Genomic DNA, 12,136 nt, shown 5'->3' with positions numbered 1-12,136 from the left:
TTCAGCTGTACCTTCTGCCAGGCACCGCAGTACCACAAAGTCTACTTTTTTAATTTTAAAAATGAGGTATTGTAGTCAATCTGCAATTCTATACCGCAGTATAAATGTGCATTTCTGATAACAACATCAGTTAAATATCTGGAAGAAAAAACCAGAAACCTGAAAATTAGTATTTGCCCCAGGTAAATAAGGGAATCCCAGATACTAAGCAGTACAAAAAGGGAGCAAGAAGTGGGCTTTGCCCTAAAATACTTGCTGGCATTTTTGCCTCATCTTTGTAGATAAAGATACAAGGAGGTGCAATTCACTGAGGCATGTAGCATTTTAGTGGCAGACAACAGCCAGAGCATTGGAGAACCCTACTCACTGCATGCTACTACATCTAGAGTACCATTGTCAGCAACCAATATTAAAAATACCCATGCTGCAGTAAAATACTGTTTAACTAATCAATCAGGACAAGCGACATTAACAAACACTGTAAACCGCATCCAACTTTGTGGGTCAAACAGTGTTTGTGTTCAATAAAATAATAAAAAGATTTAGCAAGTTGCCATCATGCCGTAGGCATATCCTCTCCACACAGCATTCACCATGTATCATGCAGCACCATTCCCTAGCAACACAAAGCATTATTATTAGCAACTTAAGTCCCAAGGTTATTAGTGAGCTATGAACTCACAATACTCAGAAGATAAAATCCTCTAATACTTTTATTGCTTTCATTCACCAGCTGGTGTTTTAATCATAATATGTTGTCTCATTAAAAATCATTACATTAATTCTGTATATGATTAGAATCCACAAAGCCTGTTGCACATTGCCCTAAAAAAAACAAAGTCAGCTTGCTATAGTCTCTCAGAGTGCTTTCAGGTTTACGTTAAAGAAAAAAAAGGAATAAAAACAGGAATAGCTGTACACACTAGGATTTTACCCTAAGGTAGAAACAAAGCCTGTGAAAACAAAGGTCTAAGCAATTACAGTGGGCTGTGTGCTGAAACTGGCTTTGTGCAGTTGCAGATGGAAGGCAGGCAGACTGCCTAAGTTTTAGCTCTAACCACTAGGCTCTGAGCTCCCAACACAGTGAAGCATTTCCCCTCCGCCCCACGTTTTCCCCAGCACAGTGGTGCCTCAGCCTTATTCTCAGAAACGCTTGTTGTTGGGCTGGTGCTTGCTACATGGGACCCACGCTAGGAAGTTTTTATAAGTTCATGAATTATATTTAAATAAGTAAAAGCATTGCTGTAGAATAAAATCCTCCAGTCCCTGGAAACACAGTTGAGGACTGCACCTATTTGCTCCGTAAGTAAACTAGGGTAAGAGAAGACCTTCAACATTGTTGTGCTATGTTTTACTGGGTTAGCTACAAGCCAGGTCCCTCCTCCTAGAGGAAACTTCTGCTTCATCTTGTTTTGTTCTTCACCCTCCTTATTAGCCCATTTCTGCTCTTATGCAAAGTACTTCTGAATGAATTTACAGGGGCTCAGATTTGGGAAGAACTAGTTTTGCTGAGAAATTGTCTTTCCTGCCCTTTAAGACTTGCTCTCAGAGCACTGCTCTTGGTGGAGAAGTCTACTGCACGCCGCGTGAAATGAAGCAAGGCGGCCCCATTCGTTTAAGTTGCAGATTCAGACGCACAGGCTCTCCAAAATTTCTCCTTCCAAGCTGTTGAGCGCCACAGTTCTACTTGTGCAGCATTGCTCTCCATCGTGATGCTGATTAGATGTCCTTTCCCCCACCACAGGGCTGCTAACATCTCAACAGGGAGCACTCAATCACTTTCTAGACAAAAAGGTCATGAAACAAGTCAGGACAAGGGAGGTTTCCTAACAGCAAGGATGCTAATGTTCAGAAGCCATGCAGTTAGCACTTCTCTTTAATATGCAAGACAACTGCTAGTAAACAGAGCCTGGACACTCACCATGAAGGGAAAGACAAGTCTGCAATGTGACCTTCTCCTAATTCCAGTTGTAGACAGTATACACAATTCTCAGTTCATTCCATCCAACAGCAGGATAGTGAATCCTACCGAATATTTCTCTTTTTCAGTGAATGTGGAAGGAATGGGAACTGAGGCTGTGAAGGTTTTGTGTCACTCCCCGTCCAGTCTGTCAGCCTTCAAAAGGAAGCACCATGGTTTGTTCCTGAAACTCTGAACAGTATCATGAAGCAAATGAGGGTGCCTCCAAATCTCAGGTCAGGCAGGCAGAGGAGGTAACCTCAACTCACCCCATTTGGGAACCTTGAGAGATCAGTGAGCGCGTGATGAGTCTTAGTCTCACCATCCCGCCCCCTGGGTACAGTCCTGTTCCAGTGACAAGGTGGGACAATAGCTGGCAGACTGGTGTATGGCCAAGCTGGTAAATTCGCACAAACTCCCACTTGTTGGCATAGATCAAGTAGCTGAAATACCACATCACAGTACTGCCAGATCTCTCCTTGCCAATACAGTCTCACCAAACGGTACCGATGGTATTTGTTTGCATATAGAGGCATTCTGAATCTTATCAGCCCAAACCATAGCATTTCTCACTATGAAGCCTTCCTCTCCACTCCTGACATTTAAAACTTGCATTTTGTCCTCTTGAGGTAGCAAAAGTCTTCACTGAGCAGAGATGTCTTTGGTTTTGCAGATATTCTTTCAGAGGCTTGAATTCACAGAGCCCACAGACTGTGGTTCACTGTCAATCCCTCAACACAAACTACAGGATTATGAATTCCCCTGCAAATGGAGGATGGCTGTCCACAGGGACCAGGGGAGTTCCTAGGGCCAGGACAAGGAGGTGGTCTCAGTGCAATTCAGACCAATCCTGCGTTTGCAAGGCACCTGAAAAAGAAGGTTCTAGCTTGCCCTCAAAGCCAGTCTCATCCTCACGTCCCTTCCTTTCTGTCATTGAGCCTTAAGCAGAAATCTTCTGGGGATATTTCTAAATTAGCTCGCCAGTCATCCTCCTATTCAGCATGCAGCAGCGACTTTCCAATTAGCAGCTATTCTTTCACTGTAGTCTATACTCCAAGACTCATTATTCTAAATTTATCTACAAATTGAGCAGCCCTCTTTCCATCTGTAATCAGGCCAGGTACTAGCATGATCTAAATCCTTCCTCATCTGACTACATTACTGCTCATTAATTTTCTTCCTTAGTGTTATTCCAGCTTCACAGTGCTGGGTTGTTGCTGACTATTGACACAACCAACCTCAGCTACACAACTCAATGCCCGTATGTCTAGTCTTTGATATCAGTAAAATAGGCACATTTATGTTCACATTTTTTTGTAAAGCTTATTCCTGTTCATAAAACTGTTGTGTACCACTACGTAAGAACGTCTGCAGAGAAGACTGTAGAAACATTTCCAGTCTAATTTCAATTTTCAATGAAAAAATAATTAAACTTTTTCATCCTCGCTTTTCTAGCTGGAACACGACAAATTTTTATCTGAGGCTGCATTTAAGAAATGTGATGGTTGAGACAGGAACTCAAAGACAAAGGAAGAAAATACACCTTCTTCTAACAGGAGAATATTGAAACGACAGAAAAACAAAGTTCAAAGATATTCTGATATGAAACATGATAGATGGTTTGAAATCTGAAAAGAGAGACACCCCCAGTGTAGCAAACCTCTTCACTATGTGATGAAAACGAGTTGTAATTTGTGAAAATTAAAGCAGCTCCACCCCAAAACATAAGAAACACATTCATATCAGAGACTGACAAAATCCAGATCTGCAGGCACCCAGGCTTCCTCTTACTTAGCCCACTTTTCTTACCACTTTGACACACCTTGCACGCCCCCTTCATGAACAGTTTGTGCCTCCCTCCTGGCCCCACCACGTCTTGCGTTTCTGCACCAGAGCCCTATACCCCCGTACGAGCAGACCCACATGGGCATAGCCAGACCTTTCATGTCCAGCAACTATATTGTTTTCAGACACATCGTTCCCTTGTGGTGTTTCCATATTACCTTTGCGATGTAAACAGCAAGGGTGTACAAAAATCCAAACGCAGTGATGAACCACAGCATGAGCTGCACAGCTACCCCAGTGATTCTTACAGTTAACACCAGATCGTGGCTTCACCTTACCTCGCCCCAAGCATCTTCCTCACCATCGTACCCAGTTTAAGATACAAATATTGTATCCAGTTCTAGTGTTCAGCAAAGCCCCATCATCTGCAGTCTTCTCAGAAAGTCACCCCATGAGACATGGGTCCCTGCTCTGTTCCTGACCCAGCTACCCCCTGCACTAGAGCATCCAGCCACTTGCAAGAGTAAATCAAACCAAATCCTTTGAGGTTGTGATAATTTAACCTCCCCTTTCTAGAAGATGATGGGAGCAAGCAGGAAACGACTCTATGTCCATAAGCCATTCTCAAAGGCACCAAAACCCCTTTATGAAGGTATAATTCTCCTTTCTGAAAGCTAAATAGCACTGAGAACAGCCACTGTAACACTGAGGTCTCTTCAGACTGACAATTTTAAATACTGTTTCCTTCAATCTTCATAGACTTCAAATTGAACACTTGTTTATGCTTCCAGTGAAATATCATTATTTTAACTGCCTTAAAATGCTTCTTCTGGTTTTCATACTAAGATTTTTCAGCTCTTCTACTCCAAACCATGTAATGTATTATAGCTTTTATCTTCACACTAACCACTTCAGGAGCAATCTGTGGATATCCTAATCCTTCCGTTTCTAACACCATAATCTCCTGATCTTTAATAAATAAAAAAAAAAAGGGGGAGAAAAGAGAGAGAAAGATTTGCAAAGCTGTTCTGTGCCTCCTGTTCCGTGTTAGCAGTTGGTAAGTCACTTTGCAAAATTATTAAGCAGTCAAGCTTTTCTGCTCTATTTGATGTTTTCTTTTAGCTGTGCTCCCTCTGTTGCTTCATTATGCATCATTTGTTTCTTCAATTCCTAGATTAGTTTCACAGTTCTTTATTACTCCTTGGCATAGCTTGCAACACCTTCTTTCAGTGCCACATTTACAACTGGTGTATGATGCTTTATTGAACTAGATCAATGTAACTTGAATACAGAAGACGCATTTTCCAACACTTCTTAAGATTTTTTTTTGGTTTGTAAACAAGAGCAGATTTGAGGGAGTCTGATTATACCAGACAGGACACGTAAGTGAAGCAACTTTATCTAACATTGAAGTGAGACCTGCTCAGAGAACAAAGCTAAACTACATGATCTCCAGAGGTCCCTTCCAACCGACAACTTCCTAGAACTCTAATTCCAACCTTCCCCTTGCCCAGTTCTGTCCAACTTTTTCCCTGAATCCTTCTCCTGCCTTGCTACCCAGTCTTTCTTTCACCACAGGTGATACCAAGCCCTTCTCAATAAGAGAACGTGCCCACATACTGGTGAAGGGCTACACTCACAATACAGCAATGGAGGTTCAAATTTTCCCTACCTACAAACTCACCCTATTCTCTCATGTTCCAGAGAAATGCTTCAAGTATCTGCTATAGGCTACTTGGCGGCTTGCTTTCAATTTCTTGATGCACTTTCACTTTACACAGAGCACACAGCAGGAGCTGAGACTGAGATCTACCTTCTCCCAGGTGAGTGCTCTCCCTACCAAATTGTGCATCATGTTCTCACCCTCTGATTTGCTCTGCATCCTCTTCTACGTGAATACTTGACTGCTTCACTGTGGTATATAATAGAGTGGAGGGGAAGAGATTGGGCTATCACCTTTCCTTTGTTTTTAATGATGAGTTACCATAATTACTGGGTTTGAATGGTGCACGCACACACTACAGTCTCTGTTTAAAAGGAAAAAAAAAAAAAAGTCAATAACAACAACTCCCTCCCTTCCTTTTCTTCCTCCTAGTTGTTTCAGTTGAAGCCAAAACTTGTTTTCACAGCCCCAGCAGAGTACACACTGATCATTTCTCTTGCATGGTTCCAAGCCAGTGAAACAACACTGGTAACTAGTTTTAAACTTCATTAATGGCACAAAGAATAACACTTTATTTGTCACTTAGAAATTAGCTAGAAATAATAACTTACTTCTGTGTCCAGTCAAACAGGAAAAGCTGTGACTAATGCAGAGGCGCCACCATTTTCACACCTATGAGAAAATGCCACATAGGAATAGCAATTGCTTGTACCCAAGTGTTTCCTCAGGGCCACTTCTAAGGAGAAGCAGAAGGTCACAGACTTACATGTTTCTGCCCTGCAAGTATGAACAACGTGTGGGGCAATGAAGGAGATCCTGCAAGCTTCTGGCTTCTGCTGCATCATGTATTTCAAAGCGTTCACCTGTCCAGGAGGAGCTCATAAGAAGGCAAGAGCAACTTCCCTCCACCTCTGCAGATTCCACCCAACACTCATTCCATGTTCTTCAGAAGAAGGGCTTCCTTGCTCAATGTGCAGATATAAGGGTGCAGGACAACAGTCTCTGTTACAGCCTTAGGACACTACTGCCAGAGAAATAGCTGACAACTGAGGGCATGGTACAAAACACAGCTACAGCCTGAAAGGCTCATAGAAATATCTGAAATAATTATTAACCACTTCTTTTTTTGGTGGATGAATTTCTTCAGTACAAACAACCAGATGAAGACTTTGAAGGAGTGTGCGAGAACATAAGTGGGAAGTTAATGAGTGAGCAGGGTGGCATTACCATGCCCCGAAGTGAATGTTATCTCTGCACTATGAAAGAAGCTAAAAATGATACCTGCCAACTATGGCAGTTTTGCTGTGTGAGGGAAGAAGACATTAAATAGCTTCATGAAATGCCAGGAAAGATGAGTAATTATTCAGTGAGGCACCTCGACCAGATTAATTACAGTTTAAAAGGAGAAGACTTGATAGGGATGTTTCTGTAAGTTGGCAGCACTGAAGAAAAAGTCTTCATGTTCTAGGTAACCAGCAGAATCATAATAATAATAATATAAAGAAATAAGAAAACCCATCACCACCACAAGAACACAATAAAGAACAAGCAAGCAAGCAACCGCCCCCAAAACTTCACACTGCAGGAACCATTGCTTCACAAAGAGGATTCAAGAACTATGTAGTAGTGTCCACCCTTTATCCTCTAAGCCAGGAAATCCACCTCATATATTTTGGGGTGACCTAAAGTATTTTGTTAGTAGAATATTGAGTTTTATTCTTGACCTTTAAATAGTACAGCAAAATAAATCCACAACTATATAGAGTCTGTTATAGAAAATTTAAATCTAGTAACTATGAAGGAGAGAATCTTGTGTGACGTCAAGGATACGTGAAGGATACAATTCCCTTGAGATTTTAAAAGAAGAGTATTTTCATTCCTCCCCTCCCTTCCTTTCCATAACGTCAAGAAACTGAATTATCTTCTGCTGGGAGAAACCCACTGCGCCATAGTGGTCTCTCTGTCCAGACTCGTAAAGATTACTTGGAGACAGTTACTCTAACCTTAATTGCAGTAAAAGAAGCCCTACATCACCATGAGTTTTATTAAAGAAAATACCACAGACTTCAAGAACACATGATTACCAGACTCTTGCCCTATCAAAATTAAGCATCCAGAGTTTTCACAAGCTTTTTGGTCTTATACAGGTAATATCAAAATACATCACGATACTTTCTTTCAGAATGAGCTCAACAGCCTTTTGCTTCTAATGAAAATAAATTCTAATTCAAGAAGCACCCCAATTTACTGTCATTTTAATTAATTTACACACTCTGAACAACTGTCAGCAATTAACTTTTTTCCAGCAGCGCTATATTACACAGTATGAATATCTTAAGGCTAATGCAATTTTAATACCTTTATTCATAGAGATAAAAACTTTACTTTGGCTCATTTGAAAAATCCCTCCCTATGCTCAGTCTACAGATAAAGTTCAACTTTTCGGTTCTCCAAATTCAGTTTCAGGCAACTAACAAACAACATATCTTCTGCCGTGATGCTTTCAGAATTGTTTAGGTCTGATCCTACAGACACATCACGCCCCAGCTTAAAAGGATTACATTTAAACTTTCCTTTATGGGTGAGTGCTGGCAGGCCCAGGTTCTGGGATCCCATACTCCAGTTGTGTTCACATGAGGGCATATGAAAGCACCTTTTGTGCTTTCAGGCTCTGAGGTGTAGCTGGTCACCACCATCACCCCATGGAAACTACCAAACTCAACTCAGAAGGTCTTCACTTACCTCTTAGACCAGTTGAACTCCTCCAGCACTGCTGTTTCTGGGCTGAGGAAGGACTTGCAGAAGGAAAACAAACCAGGGAAAATTTTCTGCACACGCAAGGAGACAAGCAACTGCAGTAGAAACAATTCCCAAGCAACTAGTGAGGACAATAGTCAGCTGATCCTCTCTATCCTCTGCTGATTGGGCATTTATTGTCTTGCTCTCTGGCTCCTTCTGGTGTAATCCTCTCATCCCAGTATTACTCTACCTGCCCTTCCACTCTTCTTCCTCTCTGGTAGAAAATCCTCAAAGTCTTACCATAAGAATTAGGAAAAAAAACCTCAGAAAGCCCAGTGAAATCCTCCTTTTTCAATAGAAGAGAAAAGATCAGTGGTCATCAGAAGAACAAGCTCACCACTGTTGCAGTCCCAGTGATTGCTTTACCTAAACCTTATGTATGATTTTCTATCCTTCCATTTCAAGTCTTCACTCTGGAAGAATAAGAATTTCTATCTGCTCTGTATTTGCAAATATTTAGCATACAAGGGCTTTGTTCCTATATTGTAATTCATATTACAAAAATAATGATTAGACAGAAGCCTGAATATTAGGAAACAAAAATAGCTGGCTTAAGGCATAGGCTGCTTTAGAGACTGATTTTCTTCACCAGCAGACAAGCTGTGAAAATCTGAACTTCACAGTTCAGTTTAGGGTATGAGAATTGCCAGTGTTCTTAAGAGCAGTCTGGAAGACAACCTGGGATGCAACACACCTGTGTTTGCAAGGACAGGTTAAGTAAACCTAGTGTTCCTTTTGAGGGCTGAGACAATCATTTATGCTCACTCAGTGACCTTATAAAAGAAAACTATTAAATTTTTTTATGAAAAAGGAAAGAACCATGTTAAAGAGCATGCTGTCATGTCTGATCAAGAGCATGAATAGATCTTTACCTTTTCCAGGTGAGAAAACAAACAAAACCCACAGAAAAATCAGCAGGTTATTTTTCATATAAAGTTAGAAACAAATGAGCAGCCAGGTCTGCAAATGACCCACACACATTCCATAGTTTGAGTTTTAAGTTTATTTCAAACAGATTTTTCTTCCTTTTCTCTCAGAAGAAGGTGTTTTTGGGTTTTTTTTCTGCTTAGAGATCTTAGAGATCTGTAGAGAAAAATCTTTTCTTCTAGTTAAAAAGCTGTTAGTCCAAATGAAGATTTTCGCAGAAAATGTTTGACCTCCTCAGACACTCTTATAATTCTCTTAGGAGAAGAAATTGTTAATGGTTTAAAAAAAAACACCCCAAACTCCAACTCCTTTCCAAGAAGTTCACTTTTTATAACATTAAAAACCCCCATATTCATAGTTCTTTTTTTTCTTCAAGGGTTTTCTTATTCCAGCATCTTTTGTATTTGTTTGCCATTTCAAAATCATATTTATGGAAATGCACCTTTTGAAGTCCTCATTTAAAGACAATTTGCAGAGAAGGTCTCATCATGATTTGACACCCAGTTTCAGCTGCTTTTTCTGCCTTTCTGTGCCCATACAGGTAGGTGGATTGTCACCTTCAGCCAATTCTGCCTAGTGACAGCAATTAAGTTGGTCAATTATCTCTGGGCATGCTCCCGGCTTTGTCAGTTAAATTGACATTGAAAAAGGGATAATATCAGGTCAAAGGTCTGTTCACCAGTTGCACTGATATTTTCATTAAATTAAAAGAAATGGCTTACTTTTGTTGTTTACAGGGATCATTAGGGCAATTCCAGGAAGAAATGTAAGATTTTCAGAACTATCATACTACAGTGTGAGATGTATCTTCAGGCACAAGCTAACAAATTTGGGGAATAGTATAGACAGTTTAATTGCTGGTCATAGGATCTGGATTTGTTTGATACTCTCCAATAACCACTTCTAGATGAGAAGTCTAAGAGGGATTTGCCGGAGTGCTAACCAGTCAGCATGTACCTGATCGGAACCTCTGAATAACACACTGCAGAGCTCCGGATAGCTCAGGCTGTATCCTCCCTGAGGTGCTATAATCCACATGCTCTTTTTCTCAGCCAAACATATAATCAAGAATTAACAATCAATAATAACATCATATATTTCAAACACAAGTAATTGACTCAGATAGCAAGATCTGTTTGTCTTACCCTGCACTGCTGCATGGACACATTGCTCTCCTGAAGTGTTGATGCTCCGTAGGCAGGTGCTAACAAACATTAATCTCTTGCAATTTCTTTTGAATAAACTGGAAATGATTAAATGAATACAATGAAAACAAAAGATGTAAGTACTACATGGAAGTAAGAAGGGAACTACAGCCTGGTTAGTCTCACCTCCGTCCCTGGGAAGGTAATGGAGCAACTCATTCTCGGTGTCATATCCAAGCACGTTCAGGAGCAGGCAGTCATTGGAAGAGGTCAACATGGATGTACCAAGGGTAAATCATGCTTGACCAACCTCATAGCCTTCTACAACGTTATAACTGGTTGGCTGGATGAGGGCAGAGCAGCAGATGTCATCTACCTTGACTTCAGCAAGGCTTTTGACACTGTCTCTTGTAACATCCTCCTTAGGAAACTGGGGACAGTGGGGACAGTGAGGTGGATTGAGAGCTGGCTGCGTGACAGGACTCAGAAGGTTGTGATTAATGGAGCAGGGTCGAGTTGGAGGCCTGTAACCAGTGGTGTCCCCCAGGGGTCAATGCTTGGACCAGTATTGTTTAACATATTCATCAATGACCGGGACGAGGGGACAGAGTGTATCCTCAGCAAGTTCGTTGATAATACCAAGCCGGGTGGGTGGCTGACACCCCAGCGGGCCGTGCTGCCATCCAGCATGACCTAGGCAGGCTGGAGGGCTGGGCAGAGAAGAACCTAATGAGGTTCAACAAGGACAAGTGTAGGGTCCTGCACCTGGGGAGGAAGAATGTCAGACACCAATATAGGTTAGGGGTGGACCTGCTGGAAAGCAGCTCTGCAGAAAAGGATCTGGGGGTCTCGGTAGACAGTAAACTATCCATGAGCAAGCAATGTGCCCTTGTCGCCAAGAAGGACAACATAATTCCGGGCTGCATAGGGAAGAGTGTGGCCAGCAGGTCAAGGGAGGTCATTCTCCCCCTCTACTCTGCACTGGTGAGGCCACAACTGGAATACTGTGTCCAGTTCTGGGCTCCCCAGTTCAAGAGAGACAGGGTGAGAGTCGAGCGTAGGGCAACAAAGATGATTGAGGGACTGGAGCATCTCCCTTATGAGGAAAGTATGAGAGAGCTGGGACTCTTTAGCCTGGGAAGAGAGGGCTGAGGGGAGATTTTATTATGGCATACAAGTATCTAAAGGGTGGGTTTAAGGGGGATGGAGCCAGACTCTTTTCAGTGGTTCCCAGTAACAAGACGAGGGGTAACGAGCACAAGCTGGAACATAGGAAGTTCCAATCAAATATGAGAAAAAACTTCTTTACGATGAGGGTGACAGAGCATTGGAACAGGCTGCCCAGGGAGGTTGTGGAGTCCCCTTCTCTGGAGACTTTCAAGACCCGCCTGGATGCAGTCCTGAGTAATGTGCTATAGGGAATCCTGCTTTAGCAGGTGAGTTGGACTAGATGATCTCTAGAGGTCCCTTCCAACTCTGAAAATTCCATGATTCCGTGATACAGGAACAGCTATATTTGGCAATAAATCTACCCTTGATTGCATGGTTTTTTGCTTGTGCTCACTGACTGAAGACAGAAAGCTGGCTCTAGTTTGTATTTCTAGAAAGCTTCAGCCCTAGTGAGGCTTTTCAATGGCATAAGCTTTTTCTATTAAGGCATTTTCTTAATCAGCTTTATTTCTGGTATCAAGCACAATTCAGAAATCAATCACACCCAAGCAGCCTGATAAATGTTTCATTCATTCAGTCCTATACGATTAGTTTTGTGTAAAGAAAACCTCTTTGTAACAAATCTGGTGCCACAGACTCCATCAAAAATCTCTTGCAAGCACAAGCATAGCCTGGGTGCAAGCACAT

The sequence above is a fragment of the Larus michahellis genome, chromosome 3 (assembly GCF_964199755.1).
Source record: "Larus michahellis chromosome 3, bLarMic1.1, whole genome shotgun sequence".
NCBI classification, from domain to species: Eukaryota; Metazoa; Chordata; class Aves; order Charadriiformes; family Laridae; genus Larus; species Larus michahellis.
Note: the sequence above shows the minus strand (reverse complement) of the source record.